Below are 8840 nucleotides of genomic sequence, written 5' to 3' on the forward strand. Positions count from 1 at the left end.
ATAACCTTTCGTTCCCTGTATGCTATCCTTGCTATCTTTTTAATTTCAAAGATTCCAGTCTACGTTGTCAAACACAATTAACGCAGGTCTGCCTTTCTGTAATCTATCTTCTTAGATAACCAGTGATACTAAATATCTCCGGAACGCAAAATGATCTTCCCGGAATGCGGCTTGTAACAGTTCATTTATTCTTACGCAAATAATTCGTGCCAGTATTGTGCAACCGTGACTTATTAACATGGCTGGTTTCGAAGAATCTGTATTAGCACTATATACACAACCTGAAACCTTCCACTATCTCTATGTCTCTTCCACGTAAACTTCTCATGTGATTCTTAAACCGAGTGTTACCAATGCTTAAACTATGCTCTCTACAAAATTCTACTAGGCGCCTTTCTCTTTCATTTCTTTCTTCGAGTCAGTGGCCTTCTACTATTTATCCTTCTCTTCTTTTTCCTACAACCGAATTGCAGGGTCCCACCACAATTAAAATCTTTGTATTTTAAGTACTTCATCATACATTATTTCCGTTTCATCATTTGTGAGGATAGTTGTAATATAAAGTTTTACTTATGTGGAAGTGTTGTCTTCGTGTCTATCTTGGCTGTGACGATAAGTTCACTCTATTGTACATAATAGCTTGCGCGCATTCCATTTTGTTATTCATTATTAAACCTACTCCTGCACTACCTCTGTTTGATTTGTTATTTATAATCCTATACTCACACGACCAGAAGCCCTTTTCTTCCTGCCATTCCACTTTGTTAATTTCCTCTGTGTCTAACTTCAAGTTACGTATTTTCCTTTTTAATTTCACTAACCTACTTACCTGACTAAGGAATCTAACATTCCATGCTCTGACCTGTAAAATGACATTTTTTTCCCCGGTGACAACATCCTCCAGACTAGTCCTCTCCAGGAGATCCGAATGATTAAAAATTTTACCTCAGAAATGTTTTAACCGAGACGATGATATCATCATTTAACAATGCACTAGAGCTGCATGGCCTCGGTAAAAATAACGAAAGTAATTTCTCCTTGCTTTCAGCCGTTAAAAGGCCAGATCTGTCAATCATCCAAACATCCAAAAGCTGCTGTCCCTGATTAGTAACCACAAATCTGTCTGGCCTCTTCACATATACCCCTCCTTTGGGTTGCACTTACCGTATGGTAATCTGCATCGCTGAGGCACGTATCCACCCCACATTGGCAAGATCCATGATTCTTGGGAAAGGGGCGGGTGCGATGAACCTGTTGCTTTCAGAGAACCATCACTGGTTACAATACAGATTTGCACCATTTATAAAGTCTCTGAAAACAACCACTTTTTAACAGTTGGTGTGTCATAAATAGAGAACACATCCTCCACTTGCCAAAATTTTTGTGAAATAAAACGAAGGGAGTTCGCGATTTACCAGTGAACGACTTTGCTACATTTGACGACTAGCAAACTTTATTGACCTGACGTCATGTAATCACGTATAGTGGAATATATTTCATTGTGTGACTACACCATTAAGTAAAATTTTACTGCGACCTACTCCAGTAGGAAAAGACTTCTGTACATCTCGATGAACTGTTCGTAGTGGCCATACAGTCAAGGAGTAATTTTTTTTTTTCCATAGGAGCTAATGCACCGCTCTGTCACATCGTGGACGTCCCATACGCGTAGTTATCTTGCGTTTTAAAGAAGTTAAATGTATCCCAACAGTGGTGCCGTCGTTCGAAGTCCAACAATCACATGTAATGTACTTTCTATATGAGACGATGCGAAGGTTCACTCCAAAGGCAGTCCTGTAGCCTGAGAATTCGCACTTCACTTTTTGTACCTTCTCATGGTAGGTCCTATTCATACCAAAAATCCGTTGCCCTACCATTTGAATCATGATATTATTAGCATAATCACATGGAAAATTCTATGTCACCCATCTATCGAAAACCTTACTCACGCCAGATCAAAAAGTTATATATTGTTGCTGATCACTGAGATATCCCGTAGGGTGGTTTCAACCGCCTGTAGGGAAAGGGTGTTCTAACTCATATTGGCCCTTCCCTTGCTGATATGTGGGAGTTGTGTAAGCTACTCCTGTCGAATAACAGCAAAGGGACCGCCGATCTTAACGTCCACATTCGATGGATTGATCACCATTGTCAATGCCAGACGTCGAGACCATGAAACACTACTGAGAGGTTCAGAATTTAATCCAGGACAATGACGCAAAGACTGATTATCAAGAACCTTACATCACCATCTCTTCGCCTCTTTCCGGCGAAATACCAGCAGCGACAATTTGATTCCCCACCACTGTTCAAACAGGCTTGCCTTCGAGTCGAGTGCCACACCAAAAGTGTGCATTAGTTAGTCCTCATTTCATATGTTACAGCTCTACAATCAAAAGTACGTATTGAACACACACTCACACACACACGTACACAAATGAAACGCTGTCTACAATTTGTACAGAAACCAGACTGCAGGTCTCGCCCTCGAAGGAGAAGAAAGGGATTCAAGCATCAAGGGATTGAGAAAGGTACGATATTCAGTCTGTACATTGAACAACCAGTAAGTGTAATCAAGGAAAAATTTGTAAAATGAATTACCATTCTGGGAGGAAAATGCAAACTTATTGTTTGATGATGAGTATTTAATTCCATAAAAAGACGGAAAGGTTTTGGGGTCATTTAAAAGGAGTGAGTACTGTTTTGAAAGCAGATTATTAGATGAACATAAACAGTAATAAAACAAGCGCAATGTTGTCTCATCAAATTAAATCAGGTGATACTGAGGGAGTTCGATTAGAAGATGAAGCGCTGTACTTAGTAGAAAATTTTCAGTATTTGAGCAGCAAAATAATCGACTGTTGCTCACATAAAGAGGATATGAAGAAACAAACGCAATAGCGAGAGAAACTTTCATGGGAAAGAGAATTGTGTTACTATTTAACATAAATGTTAGTGTTAGGATGTAGTTTCTGAACTTTATGTCTAGAGCAATGATTCCCTACCTGGGGGGCTATCCCCCTCGGGGGGCGGGAGAGGTGGGGGTCGGCGGGGGGGGGGGGGGGGGGGTTCGCATACAGATCAGAAGAAAGCAGAAACTTGCGGTCAGACATGTCAAAAATTATTATAGTTAGCGAGTGCATTTTCATAGTTGGCAGCATCAGCTTTGCCTTTTTTTCGTCAGAAAGTTATTGGTGACAACACATTCGTCGCTCTACGCTCTGCATTCTTAATTCACTATTACGCCAGTTGTACTCTGTAGAAGTAAACACCATCCTTGTTGTTTTTGTACGTTGAGTGGAAATGTGTCGTAAAAGAAGGTTGTATAATGAAGAATACAGTAAGTATGGATTCAGGTTTATTGAAAAAGACAATGTGAAAAGGCCACAGTGTGTTTTGTGTCATGATGCCCTTTGTAACGACTCTCTGCTGCCTTTGCGTCTGGAACGTCATCTAAAAACAGCTCACCCGTCGTTGAAAACTAAACCAAAAGAGGATTTTGTTCGAAAAATAAATTATTTAAATCGCGTGAATCTAGACTTTCCATTATGAAAACAAAACACCACAGTCACCTGAAAGTGCGGAGTGACCTTAAATGTGCTTTAACTACTTCAAACCGAACATTCATGAACTACTTAAAGAAAAACAGTTTCAACCGCCTTACTGCTATTCTGAATTTTTCTTGTCAAGTGAAATCAATAGCGTTAGGTATTAAAGTATGACATAAAAATATTTATGTTTTGGTTATCAAGTCCTTTGAAACGATATAGTTCTGTATACCCTACATTTGATAAGCCTCTTTTACTTAATGGTCGATTGCAAATTATGGTCAAATAAAATTTTTCAAAGGGAACAAAATCATCATCATTATTTATTGCCTTAACGGCCTACAGTAGAAAGCAAAAAAAAAGACATACAAAAGGAAAAAAAGCACTGTTTCAAATATTATAAACGAACACGTTACAAAAGGCACAGTAAAAAGGTCAGTCAGTCACAACAAAGAAGACGTCTACGGCAGATGATGGTCCACCGTTGCCGGTCTCCAGCTTCATATTCCACCACTGTAGGCTCCACTTCTTTAATGATTGTTAATGCCCGATCCATCCATCGAGTCCTTGGACGTCACCTTGGGTGTTTTCCAGCAGTTTTAGAATGGAGGACTCGGTATGGGAGAAATCTATCAACTCGAAGGATGTGTCCAAACCACTGTAGCCTCTTGTACCCTAATATTCGGCCGATGTGTGGTTTTCCAAACCTCTGGTACAGGTCTTCTTTCGTTCTCCTTTCCCATTTACCTTCCATGATATTGTAGACGGGTCCACTGATATTTCGAAGTACCATCTTCTCGAAGGCACAGATTGCTTCTTCAATTGTTGCTGACGTCGCCCAAGTTTCACAACAATATAAAAGTACCGGTCGTATTAGACTCATGCACAGATGGATCTTACGCTTCTGTGATATCAGTCGTGACTTTATTAAATTGTTCAGACTATAGAACATGCGATGGCTGTTTATTACTCGTTGGCGCACTTCCTTCGTCATTTTACTTTTATTAGTCAGTAGGGAACGCAGGTACCTGATGCAACGAGATAATTAATTTTGTCCTCATTCAAGATCAGCTCAATTTTCTTCGCATTGTGGGGAAATATGGAGGTATCAGCGCATACTTGCACCAGGATGTCGCCAAGAATCACATCACAGGACTGTGTCTGCTCCCACCATCTCCATTTTTTTGATACAGCTTACTTTTTCCAATGTCAGGTTGAATAGTATTAGTGCCAATGGATCTCTTTGTCTCAGTCCATTTCGAATACTGAATGGTGGTGATACTTGTTTGCATTGCACACATCTTAAAGGAAAATAATTGTTTCCACTGGTAGACTTTATTGTTGTTTTCAATTTTTTTATCTGGTCGTTTTAATTGGAGTTATTTAATAAAATAAAAATTTGTAAAAGATTGTACATGTTTATTCTCGATGTGTGCGTCTGGCTCCTTCCGCTACTGAATTGAATGTTCTATCATGTGTTAATTTTGATATAACTCAGTATCGACCTCTCCCTTCGTTTAGTGAAGTTGTCCCACAAAAATTCTTCTCTCCGTGATTCCATTTAGCACGTCTTCATCAGTTGTCACATTTATCTATCTAATTTTCAACATTCTTCTGTAGCGCACCGAGCGAGGTGGCGCAGTGGTTAGTACACTGGACTCGCATTCGGGAGGACACCGGTTCAATTCCGCGTCCGGCCATCGTGATATATGACAAGTTGATTGAGTTTAGCAAGCTGCAATTAGTCGCATGTAGTTCAATAGGATGTGAAATTCCTCTAATGTTTTCCATAACACGTAGCGACCAGTGCTGTCGTAAGTTTGTCTATAATCAATGAAGGTAAGCTGTAATTCGCGAACGAACTCGTAAGATTTCTCTACGAGATGTTTCAAGGTAAGTGTGTGGTCAACAAACGACCATCCATGGACGAAGGCACATTGATCGTGACTCACAGTTCCTTCAGCCAACGATTTCGTGCGGTTTAGCAGCATCGTTGCAAAGATGTTATAAACAATTTCAAATAATGAAACGCCTACGTAGTTGAATATTAGTGTAACATCAGTCTTATTGAAGATGGGACATATAATTGCTCCCTTTCATTCTTCAGGAATTATTTCTCATATCTAAATGGTAGATATTAACAGCTTCAAAGCATCAAAACAGGAAGCAAAATAAGTAAATAAAAAAAATAAACGTAAGAGGGAGAAGGAGTGGGAGAGATGCACAGGGGTTGCAAAGGTGGGAACCAGACAGAATAGGTTGGGGAGCACACTGAACTAAGTTATTTTCCATTAAGATATGTGCAATGCAAACTCTAAATTCGATACAATTCCTTTGTGGGATCCAGCTGCTCATAACAGCTTCAAAACAGCCACCTGATCCGGCTTCCGATGATGCAGTGCACTGTCTCAAACATGTTGGTTATGATACATAAGGAATCACACTCTAGAGTAATCTATAACGCACATAAGAAACAATTACAACACTTGTTTTGAAATGAAACAAACCACTACGCGCTTTACACTCCAAAGGAAGGAGAACACTTTCGTTCTTAGTGTGATCCGAGAACCAAGTAAAGGAACTAAAACAAATCTTAAATCAGAAGCTCTAGCGAGTAAAGCGCTACTCTTAACTATGACTTTAGCGACAAGATTTTACCAATACATGGACAAATACAGGTATTAAAAGATTAAAAAATCTTTGCCACAAGATGATTTCAAAAGAAAATTACTTGACATGAATCACTATTTAGCCAAAATCTCTCTAAGGGTAACAGATCACTAATCGTAAGCAAGAGCAGAGTTATAAAATATTTTTTATTTTAAAACTATTTAAAAGAGAAGTACTGCTCTTACGTGTATATTTTTTTACAAAGATCAGATCAATAAACATGAACATTACTACACAAAACTTAACGGCTCTCAACTGAAACCAGAATGCTAAAAATCTGGGAATCGTCTGGGCATAGAGTGTACCACTCACAATACAGACTTGAACATAATGGTCTCAAACACCATGAGACTCTTAAACAAGACTAATCGGTGGCGTACATTAGTACCACAGCTGACAAATGTTTGCGTATCGAACTGTGAAGCTCATTGCTTGTTCGTTTGTGCAGTCTTCCTTTGCGATGATGAAAATGAACAGGCAATATGATGACAAATTATTACATGACACGGACTGAGCTCGTCATGCCTGTTGTGCTTTAACTAAAACAGGCTGCCTTCTTAAACGCGCATTCACCCTCGTAATCTCGACATTTAATTAATCGTTCCGACAAGCACTACACCTCCCTATCAGTGCTCAGATGAAACTCCAAGTGTAACTCGAGTTACATTTTACATGAAGACCTGGGGAACATCTGCTACAAATGCTGCCGCCGAACTTTTGTGCAACGCAACAACGCCTTCACTCCACATGCGAACAAGACCTTCGTCGTCCCTCAAGACTCACTAGCGTTTGCATTCGCTGGAGGTGTCAAGACCATGAGTCGATGCGTGTGCCCCTCTTTTGAAAATATTTGTAATCTAGTCAGTTCCTTTATATTTCTGAATTTTGAAGAAAAAATATTTATTGTTTTTAATGAATTCTTCTACCAGCTTCCATACCTGATTAAAAGTTTTCAGCTAAGCTTAACCTAAAAATTTAAGTCTCAGTAATACATGTCTCTTTCCCCAGTGAAGGTCATATTCCCTATTTCCTGGTTCAGGGCCTTAGTCACACATCAGTATCTCTTTAAACAGTGTGTTGAGAGTAAAAGTCAACAACAATGAATAGAATTTGCATTTTCTTTTATTTTTCATGGCTGTCATAAAGACGGTAATACACACTACTCAAAGTGCGCTGTTATTGCTAAGAGTGCATTAAAAAGCATTTTCAAGTTCTGGACTCTGTACACATCAGTACCTCTTTGAAAATTATGTTGTTAATATAATTCAACAACAATTAATGAACTTTGTTTCTTTCTAATTTTTTTCAGGATGGGCACAAAGTTCCCCCCCCCCCCCCCTGCCCCCCAAACACACACACACGTAATGCGCGTTATGTAAAATGACTTGGAATTACTAGCGTTAAAGCCTCATTGCGCGATGACACTGGGGAAGGCGTTATCAACAGACGCGACCCCGATGTGTCTGAATATGGCAGCGTTCTCGCTTCCCGAGCACGGGGTCCCGGGTTCGATTCCCGGCGGGGTCAGGGATTTTCACCTGCCTCGAGATGACTGGGTGTTTGTGTTGTCCTCATCATTTCATCATCATCCAGGAAAGTGGCGAAATTGGACTGAGCAAAGATTGGGTAATTGTACGGGCGCTGATAACCACGCAGTTGAGCGCCCCACAAACCAAACATCATCATCATCACTGAATATGGCAAGCGGACCAGCTCAGATACGATACACCCTGAAGTTTCAAGGAATAGGTAATACGGTTATGGATGAAGGAAGATAAGTTTTGAGTTGGTTACTTAACGGGAGCTCCTATGTCAGTTTCCTTATGGAGCCCCTGTGCTCTCGGTATGTCTACCGGAGGGCCTCATCCGAGATGTGGAGGCGACCTTACCTGCGGCTATCGACCGTGCAGGGTGCAGTCTTCTGCAAGTCGTGGCTCACGTCGGCACCAACGACGCCTGTCTTATGGGTTCTGAGGCCATCCTCAGTTCACACAGGCGGCTGGCGCAGGTGGTGAAGGCTGCTGGCCTCATGCGAGGTGCGCAGGCGGAGATACAATTTGCAGCATTGTTCATGATGAACACTCGTCGGTCGTTACGCTGAAAGCGAAGTCTGTCGCGTTCGGAGTAAAGACACTTCGACTGACAAAATTTTACAGTAAATTGTCGAAGTATTCATAACGAAGTTCCCGGATTGAATGCCATCTATAATGGTTCTCGCACTCAAATTATTACTGGGACCGCCAGCTGGGTAAAACACGAAGTAAAAAACTCTGATATATTTAGCGACTCATGGGATGCATATGGGAAAAACAAAGGGGGAGTGTTCATTGCAATTTACAAATATATTGTCTCTATTGAGGTTGAAAAGGAGTGTGACAGTGAAGTTATCTGGCCGCGTATTACAGGTCTACGTGGTATGAAATTAATTGTTGAATGTTTTTACCAGCAACTTCGTTCGGCTGTGACAGTTCCAGAATCATTCAAAGAAAGTCTACAGTCAGAAAAAACCCAGATCATGTAATGCTAGCTGCAGACGACTTTAACCTGCCGAGGTAGATTGGGACGTCTATGAATTCACTACGGAGGTACAGACAGACAGTCTTCCGAAGTCCTTTTGAACAC

This window comes from Schistocerca cancellata, chromosome 1, assembly GCF_023864275.1.
Source record: "Schistocerca cancellata isolate TAMUIC-IGC-003103 chromosome 1, iqSchCanc2.1, whole genome shotgun sequence".
Lineage (NCBI taxonomy): Eukaryota > Metazoa > Arthropoda > Insecta > Orthoptera > Acrididae > Schistocerca > Schistocerca cancellata.